General features: G+C 40.3%; 1 protein-coding gene across 1 annotated transcript in view; it reads right to left on the reverse strand.

Moving 5' to 3' along the window:
- The window catches only part of LOC139760195 (dnaJ homolog subfamily C member 10-like), a 590,762-nt gene that overhangs the window by 307,232 nt on the left and 273,536 nt on the right, over positions 1-9,994 (reverse strand). The gene's annotated exons all lie outside the window — the stretch shown is intronic.

Here is a 9,994-nt window from a genome sequence, read left to right on the forward strand (position 1 = left end):
ATTCATGAAAAACACCTTTTTGCTTTCTATCTATATCACTTTGAAAAAAGCTCCTTTTGTTCACATTTCAATGATAGAATAAGCTTCAATGTCTTAGCTACATTCTTTTCCAATTTCACTATTTTCTTGTCAGAGCATCATGTATGAAAACTATCACTCCAGTAACACAACTATAAACATTTACTTTCCCTTTAAAAAAGTTCTGGGGAAGTCTGTCTCGATACACTGCGGGTCACTCTACCACCTGGCGAGGTTTGTGTTGCAATGGTTCTTAATTCACAAAAGTAGTAGCATCACTGGTGGGCGGAAGAACATTCTCATCATCTGAGCCAAAACCTGAGACTGGTACCCATTTTATCGACGAACTCTTAGGGATGGATGAACAGCTGGGTTGACTGTAGACAAACTTGATATCCTTTTATATTCCATGAGCAAGACGATCATCACAGTCAAGGTTTGGAGGCTTCAGCAACGCCTTCTTTAGGTGCCATAAAGTCAAATAAAGTTGTATGTAAGTATTCATTTCATAGTTTTTTGCCACAATTTCCCAGAACTGAGCACAGGTGGAGAGTTAATAATGATGACATATCAAGATACTTATACACCTGTTCAGGACTGAGGTGCTCGTCAGCTATGAGTTTCGCAAATTCGTCTACATAATTGGCAGCTCCTACGTGGTTTGCAAACCACTTTTCTCCACACACTTTATTCATGGTAATTCCGTGATGCTTCTTGAATCTTTGAAGCCATCCTTCACTATAGTCATGCTCATGTCGTATTCATGTTGTAATTCAATTTCTTTATGAAACATCTTAGCTTGGTCCATTATCATGCTACCTGACAAGTCCACTCCATCACTCCGATGCTGTCGAAACCATTCCATCATCATTCGATCATGCTCAGTACTCTTACCATCTTTCATAGTTTTTCAATCGTCATTTGCTTCTTGGAATCGCTGTCTGCATAGAATTTCAATATTTTCTCCCTTTACTTCTTTATATCATAAACAGTTGATGAACCAATACTGTAGATGTCACATAGCTTACGCACCAAAAATCACGGTCCATTTTTTCAAGAGTTCTGTTTTATCTTCGATCGATATGGACTGGTGTTTACGTTTGACACCATGACTGATACTCATATGTCTTAGAAGCCATAGCTAGGGTTAAATTTAAGCAAAATAAGCTAAGGATCTCACAGAATTGTGATATCACCACTGACAAGTGCAGTGTAAAGAATGTGAATAAGCGTGCCCTAAACAGAATGCCATCTGTGACTGCCCAGGAAACTAGTCTGGTGGCTACGGTAATTTCAAGTTCCCTCAGGTAATTTTGTCCGGACTAAAGGAGGTGTTGAATCATCAGTAGCCGAAAATTCAGTGGTGTACCTGAATATGCATCTCCCATGTTTCACATGCCACATGCATCTCTTGCACATGCCAACAGTGCTTCCCTTAATATCTCCTACTACTTGTCCACTTCCCTTGCTCTATTTACTTTCACCTTTTGCCATTCTACAATCAATCGTATCTGGCAGTTCTTCACTGAAGTCTCTCCTCCAAGCTCAATTACTTTTACTACTTTCTACTCGCATATATTTTTTCCCCTTTTCCTAAATCTTTTACAAATCTTCACCTCCACCCCAGCTGCCTCTCTCGACACATCTGCATCCAAAATTCTCTTACATGCTCATCAATTAATATGTAATCCAATAATACTTGCTGGCCATCTTTCCTACACACATACACATACTTGTGTATGTCAAGTTTTTTCAAACCAGGTATTCCCAGTCATGCGTCCTTTTTTTCAGCACACAATTCCACAAGTGTTAACAAGTGGCAATGAAGTCTGGGGGAGGTGGAGTGAGTATTCTGAAAGGCTAATGAATCTTTAATGATAGGGTGGCATATTTAGGGTGTTTGGGGTGGGGAGGTATGTTAAGCCAGAGAGTCAAGGCAAGTGGTTTGGTGAAGAGGTGGTGAATGCCTTATGGAGGACAGAATGTAGCAAGGTGGGAAGAGTGGATGGTATTGCTGTTAAATCTATTAAGAAAGATGGTGACTGTGTTGTTGACTAGCTAGTTAGGATGTTCAATGCATGTATGGATCATGGTCAGGTACCTGATGATTTGCAGAATGCATACATAGCACCACTGTATAAAGACAAGGGGGATAATGATGACTTTTCAAACTACAGAGTACAAGCTTGAGTGTACCTGTTAATAAGGTACGGTAGTGACAGAGTGAAGGCATGTACAGAACATCAGATTGGGAAGGAACAGTGTAGTGTCAGAAGTGGTAGAGTGTGTGGATCAGGGATTTACAATGAAAAGTGTGAGAGAAATACTTAAACAACTGGATTTGTATGTGGCATTTAAGGATCTGTAAATAGCATATAATACAGGTGACAGAGATGCTTTGCGGAAGGCCTTAAGAATATACGGTATCGGAGATAAGCTACTAGAAGGTGAGAAGCTTTCATCAATCGTGTAAGATAAGTATACGAGTAAAAAGAGAAGATACTGAATTGTTCTAAGTGAAGGTAGATCTGAGGCAGCGACATGTGTCACCATGGTTGTTTAATATGTTTATGGGTGGGGTGTCTGGGAGGCAAATGTGAGTCTTGGAGACAGAGGTGAATATGCAGTCTGCAGGGGATGAGAGGGCCTGGGAAGCAAGTCAGCTTTTGTTTGCCAATGACAGAGCACTGGTGGCAGATTTGAGTGTAAAACTGCAGAAGTCAGTGACTATGGAAGGGTGTGTGAAAGGAGGAAGTTGAGAGTAAATGTGAATAAAAGCAAGGTCATTAGGTTTAGCTGAGATGAGGGACAGGTTAACTGGGGTGTGAGTTTGAATAGAGAAAATCTGGAGGAAGTGAAGTGTTTTAAATACCTGTAAGTGGACATGGTAACAAATGAAACCAGGGAAACAGAAGTGAGTCAATGGGTGGATACTGGGGTGGAGGTTCAGGGAGCACTGAAGAATGTGTGGAAAGAGAGGCTGTTATTTGGAAGATAAAAATAGGCATCTTTAAAGGTATAGTGTTCCCAACATTATCATAGGGATGCAAGGCTTGGGTTAAAGATAAGACTTTACAGAGAAAGGTGAGTGTGTTAGAAATGAAATGTTTGAGGACAGTATGTGGTGTGATGTAATTTGACTAAGTAATGAAAGAGAGATGTATTGTTATAAAAAGAGTGTGGTTGAGAGAGCTGAAGAGGGTGCTGAAATGGTCTGAAAATTTGAAAAGGATTAGCAAGGAAAGTCTGTCAAAGACAATACATGTGTTAGAAGTGGAGGGAACAAGGAGAACGGGTAGACCAAATTGGAGATAGAGGGATGGAGTCAAAAAGATTTTGATCAATCGGGGCCTGAATATGCAGGGAGGAGAAAGGCATGCATGGGACAGAGTAAATGGGAACAATGTGGTATAAAAGGGATGACTTGCTATTAATAGAACAAACCAGGGTATGTGAAGTGTCTGAGGCATACCATGGAAAGGTCTGTGGAGCCTGGGTGTGGACAGGAAGCTATGCTTTTGATGCATTACACATGACAGCGAAAGGATGGGTGCAAGTGGATGCAGACTTTCTTTGTCTGTTCCTGGCACTACCTAGCTAATGTGGAAAACTGATCAAATATGAACGGAAAAAGAAGTTACAACATTAATAAGATGGCCTTGATTACAGCAATCAATTGATGTGCCATCTCAGATAAAAGAGAAGAAAATAATTCTTATAAAAAATATAAATAAAAAACATTCAGACTGGTTAAGTTCTAAAATTCACATTTCAGACTAAGGACTTTGTAAGAATTGTTTTATTTGATTAATGATGTCATTATTTTTCAATGTTCTAATCTCTCTGCGTACTTGTTGATAAACAGAATGGCTCAAATAGCCATAGATGATAGAGTAGGATTTAGTTATGTTTTGAACAATATTACTCAATGTCCAGTAATTACAGAACTCAAACATAAATGATCAAAAATTTTCAAAAGATACAAATCTAAATTGAAAACTTATAACTAAATCAGACTCAATTACTATAGATGTTGCAGCAATTCCATATGTCAACAAGTACCTACAGATATTAGAACAGAAAAATAAGGAAATTTTGCATGCATTGGTTTGATAGTTCCCTTATAAGCAAAATAATGGTGTCCTGATGTTTAACATTATTCTGTCTACCTGTTCAAATACTTCAATGCTAAAAAACTGGAGGAAGTGAAGTGTTTTAGATATCTGGGAGTGGATCTGGCAGCGGATGGAACCATGGAAGCGGAAGTGGATCATAGGGTGGGGGAGGGGGCGAAAATCCTGGGGGCCTTGAAGAATGTGTGGAAGTCGAGAACATTGTCTCGGAAAGCAAAAATGGGTATGTTTGAAGGAATAGTGGTTCCAACAATGTTGTATGGTTGCGAGGCGTGGGCTATGGATAGAGTTGTGCGCAGGAGGATGGATGTGCTGGAAATGAGATGTTTGAGGACAATGTGTGGTGTGAGGTGGTTTGATCGAGTGAGTAACGTAAGGGTAAGAGAGATGTGTGGAAATAAAAAGAGCGTGGTTGAGAGAGCAGAAGAGGGTGTTTTGAAGTGGTTTGGGCACATGGAGAGGATGAGTGAGGCAAGATTGACCAAGAGGATATATGTGTCGGAGGTGGAGGGAACAAGGAGAAGAGGGAGACCAAATTGGAGGTGGAAAGATGGAGTGAAAAAGATTTTGTGTGATCGGGGCCTGAACATGCAGGAGGGTGAAAGGAGGGCAAAGAATAGAGTGAATTGGAGCGATGTGGTATACCGGGGTTGACGTGCTGTCAGTGGATTGAAGCAGGGCATGTGAAGCGTCTGGGGTAAACCATGGAAAGCTGTGTAGGTATGTATATTTGCGTGTGTGGACGTATGTATATACACGTGTATGGGGGGGGGGGTTGGGCCATTTCTTTCGTCTGTTTCCTTGCGCTACCTCGCAAACGCGGGAGACAGCGACAAAGTATAATAAAAAAAAAATAAATAAATAATAACTGTCAACCCCTTCACTCTGGTTTCTTTAACAACCATACTCATGACTGGATAATAACAAAAGATTCCTTTTGCTTCTTAAAGTTCTTTTCCTAATAATATATAGGTGTGACGCAAATCCTTCTTAATGTCAATATTACCAAAGTAGTGAATCACACCTGTATGCCCTATTTCAATTACAAATCAACTGAGTGACTGCGTCGGCAGTTATGACGTTAGAGACCAGGCACTCGTATGGGTGATTTAAATGTTAAGGTTAGTAATGTAGCAGCAGAGGGAATAATTGGGGGGCATGGGATATTCAGTGTTATGAACAGAAGGGATAAACATTTTATGGAGTGTGCAGAATATGGACCAGTGACTGAGAATACTTGATTTAAAAAGTGGGATGCGAGTATATGTATGTGTGTTGGAAAGGTGGTCAGCAAGCATTACTGGATTACATAGTAAGTGACATATGTGTAATAGAGAGACTTTTGCAAGCAAATGAGCTATGAAGGGCAGCTGTTGGGCTGTCTATTCACTGTCTTGTGGAGGTGAGAGTAAAGTTTTGAAGAGGTTTTCAAAAATGACAAAACAGTGTCGGTGATAAGAGAGTGAAGAAAGTAAGTGAGCTTCGAAAAGAGCCTTGTGTGAAGATATACCAGAAGAGCGTGAAGATGTACCAGAAGAGACAATGCAGAACAGCAAAAGGCAAAAGTAAATGAAGCAAGAGATGTGGGTGAGGAATGGGATATATTTCAAGAAGCAGTGCTGGCATGTGTAAGATATGCATGTGGCATGCAAAAGGTGGGAGGTGGGCAGTAGAAATGTGAGTGAGTGATGGGATGAACAGCACAGTTCCTAATGAAAGAGAAAAGAGAAGCATTTGGGTAGTACTTACAGGGAAGAACTCCAAATTATTAAGGTTAGGGTGGGGTGGGGGTGTAGGGGGGTATAAGAGAAAGTGATAGGAGGACAAGAGGAAGGGGCAGGGGCTAAAAAAGAGGGCAAGTGAGAATTGAGGTGAACGACTATTAGTAACTTTTAGTGAGAATAAGAAGGGGGGCAAAACGGGAAGTGGTAACAGGTAGTGATGTAGTGAGGAGATGGAGTGAGTATTCTGAAGGACTGTTAAATGTGTTTGATAACATGGCAGATGTAGGGTGTTTGGGTCAGGGAGGTGTGCAAAGTGAGAGAGTTATGGAGGGTAGCTTGGTGAAAAGAGTAGTGAAATAAAGGTGACTGTTGTTGACTGGTGGGTAAGGGTTTTCGATTTATATGTCGATCATGGTGAGATGCCTGAGAATTAGCAGAATGAATGTATAGAGCAACTAAATAAAGGCAAGGAGGATAAAGTGTTCTAACAACTGAGGTATGACGTTTTGAGAATACCTGCTAAGTTGCATAGTTGAGTACTGATTGAGAGGGGGAAGGAATGTACATTTATGGATCTGGAGAAAACATGATAGGACTGACAGAGTTGCTTTGAAGGAGGTCTTAAGATTATATGGTGTGGGAGAAAAGCTGCTAGGAGCAGTGAAAAGTTTTTGTCAAGCATGTATGGCTTGTGCACGAGTAGGATGAGAGAAGAGTGAATGATTCTAAGAGAAGGCTGGTCTGTGGCAGGGGAGTGTATGGTTGTTCAATTTTTTATGGATGGAGTGGTGAAGGAGGTAAGTGTAAATCTTGGAAAGAGGGGCCTGGGATGTGATGATACAGCACTAGCAGCAGATTTGAAGGAGAAACTGCAGAAGTTGGTGACTGAGTTTAGAAGTGTGTGTGAAAGCTAAAGGAGAAAGCTAGAGTGAATATCAAAAAAAACAAGGTTATAGGGTTTACCAGGGTTGAAGGCTAGGTTAATTGTTGTGTGACTATTAATGGAGAAAAATTGGAGTAATTGAAAAGTTTTAGATACCTGGGAGTGGACATGGCAGTGAAAGGAACCACAGAAGCAAAAGCGAGTCATAGTATAAGGGAGGTAGTGAAGGTTCGCAGATTACCGAAGAATGTGTAGAGAGAGAAAACATTATCTAGGAGGGCAAAAATGTGTATGTTTGAAGGAATAGTAGTCCCAACAACATTATATGGATGTGAAGCATGAGGTATAGATTAGATGGTGTGGAGGGGGTGGATTTGTTGGTCATGATAAGTTTAAAGACAAAATGTAATGTGAGGTGGTTTGATGGAGCAAGTAATGAAGGAGTAAGAAAGAGGTGCGGAAATAGAATTAGTATGGTTGAGATAACACAAGAGGACCTGCTTAAATGGTTTGGACATATGGAGAAAATGAGTGTGGAAAGGTTGACAAAGAGGATGTATGTGTCAAAAGTAGAGGGAACAAGGAGAATGAGGAGACCAAATAAGAGAAGGATGGAGTGAACAAAATTTTGAGCAATTGAGCCCTGAGCATGCAGGGGACAGAGTGAACTGGAATGATGTGGCATACTGGGTTCAACATGCTGTAAATGAACTGAACCAGGCCATGTGAAGCATCCAGGGCAAACCATGGAAAGGCCTGTGGGACCTGGTTGTTGATAGGGAGCTGTGGTTTTAGTGTATTACAGCTAGAGAATGGATGTGAGTTTATGAGGCCTTTCTTTGTCTGTTCCTGGCACTACTTCAATTATGCGGTAAACAGCAAACAAAAAAATCTGAAATACTAACCACACCAAAACATCACATTACGAATTCCATCAGACTCAAGGGTTGTGAAATTCTTTTGTTGACTGTACACACAGCACAAACACAATCTTTACACAAGTGAAGGACAGGTCTCAGAATGATCACCAAACAACTTTAAGAGGTTGGTATGCTTTCTGATTTTTTCATCCTTATGTCATATTATGTATCCCTGAAAGAGTATACACACATTTTCTGCTGTGTGTACATATACTTCACAAGCCTACATGGGTTTTGGTTACTCATGGATATAACAGTGCATCCACACCAAGTATTGATACCTATGATTACCATTATTTAATCCATAGCTGTTTACAAAGGATGATTCAAGTGTACACAAGTATGAAACTCATAAAATTTTTTTCTAGAAATCTTGTCCCTACACTTGTGCAAAGGGTAGGATACCAAAGTCCTTGAGGATAAACTCTGCAAAACCAGTAGAAGTTACTCTATCCATGATTTTCTCAATAACACAGTAACTATGCAACTGCTGCTCTTCACATAATTACATTATAAAAATTCCTATCAACTTGAACTTCTCAATGGCCAACTGTTAGCTATAAGTGTATCCGGTGACCTGACTGAGAAGCACATAATCCTTTGGATAGGGAGTGATAACTTGGTATGTTCTGTAGACATTAATCATTTGGCCTATATAAAAGAGCAGTTGTTTTAAGAAATTGGGCATTTTATGTTGGTTAGCTTAAAACTATGCATTATACCAACTCCCAGCTTGGCGACTTAGGATGTTTGTCGACCAATCTTTGACGAGCAGTATAAAAACAGGAAAGCAGAGTAGAGAGATTTTAGAAGAAAGTCGAGTGCAAAGTTTAGGGAAAATATGAAACTGCTTTGAGATCCACCATTTTCATAGGGAAAATATGAAATTGCTCTGACATCTACCATTTTCAAAGTCTTTGCACCCCTCCTAAACTACCATATCCTTAAACACCTTGAAAATCACAGTCTTCTCTCTGATCCATGGGTGATGGTCTTTTCAATCATACTTATGTCTGGTCATCATCCCTGAAAGATTTTGGAAAGTCATGTGTAGCTGCCCTTGATATATCTAAGGTTTTTGACAGGGTGTGGCATTGGGGTCTCATCTCTCAGCTCCCCTCTTTTGGCTTCCTTTCCTAGCTTTGCTCCTTCACATCTAGCTTCCTCTCCAGTCGATCTATCTCTGTGGCTGTCGATGGATCAACCTCTTCCCTTTTCTTCATCAACAGCGGCGTCCCTCAAGGTTCTGTCCCGTCTCCTACACTTTTTCTCTTTTTTTTTAATGATTTTCTCATCACAAATAATCCAATGCACTCATATGCTGACAACAACACTGCATTCATCCACATCCTTCAATTCTGCTTTCTCTTCTCTCATTTTATCTCCATCTTGTCCTGTGCACAAAGTCTTGTTTAGTTTAATGCCTCCAATTTCTACCCATCTCTCTATCAACAACTCCTCAACTCTCATCTTTCCTCTGATGACTCTGTAATTCCACCTCTTGACTCAATGAACATACTCAATAATACTGTAACATCTACTCTTTTCTGGAAACCCCACATGACAGGAATAGCCAGGTCTGTCTCTAAGAAACTGGGTGTCCTGTTTAGATGTCGAAAATTCTCTTCTGACCAGTTGCTTAGATTATACAAGGGAATGATTCATCCTTGTATGGAGTACTGCTCTCACACTTGTGGTGGTTATAGTTATGTATGCTTACTTGACTGAGTTAAGTCGAAAGCAATCCAACTTATGAGCTGTCCCAGGCAAACTTCCAAAGTTGACCCCCTTGCCCTATGCAGCAATGTTGGTCCACTTTTCCTCTTCTATAAGTATTACTTTTGTTTCTGCTCCCAAGAGCTGGCTGCTTGTGTGCCACCACTACTAGCTAGACCACATAATACTCGGCAAGCTGCTGCATCACATCATTATTATGTAGCCACTGGTAATTCAAGGGTGGGCTGTTCTGATACTTGCTTCTTTCCCTACATGTCAAAGTTTTGGAACTCTCTACCCTCTTATGCTTTTCCCAATAACTATGAACTGGCACATTTCAGAAAACAGGACTTTCACTTCCACCAAAAATTGTAAATACTTTCCCTATTCTTTTCTTTCTATTTCATAATTTTCTCTATATCCCAATCAAGGCCCAGCCTTGATGTGACTGAGGCCTTCAACACAAAAAAATAAATAAATAAAAAAAAGATCAGGGGAGAATGTAAGAGTGGAAATGGGAGAAGTAAAGAAGGGGAGTTGCTGAGCTAAATGGAGAAAATGAAAGGAAGATGGAAAGAGAAATTTTGAAGAACTGATGAG

The sequence above is a fragment of the Panulirus ornatus genome, chromosome 35 (assembly GCF_036320965.1).
Source record: "Panulirus ornatus isolate Po-2019 chromosome 35, ASM3632096v1, whole genome shotgun sequence".
In the NCBI taxonomy this organism is placed as follows: domain Eukaryota; kingdom Metazoa; phylum Arthropoda; class Malacostraca; order Decapoda; family Palinuridae; genus Panulirus; species Panulirus ornatus.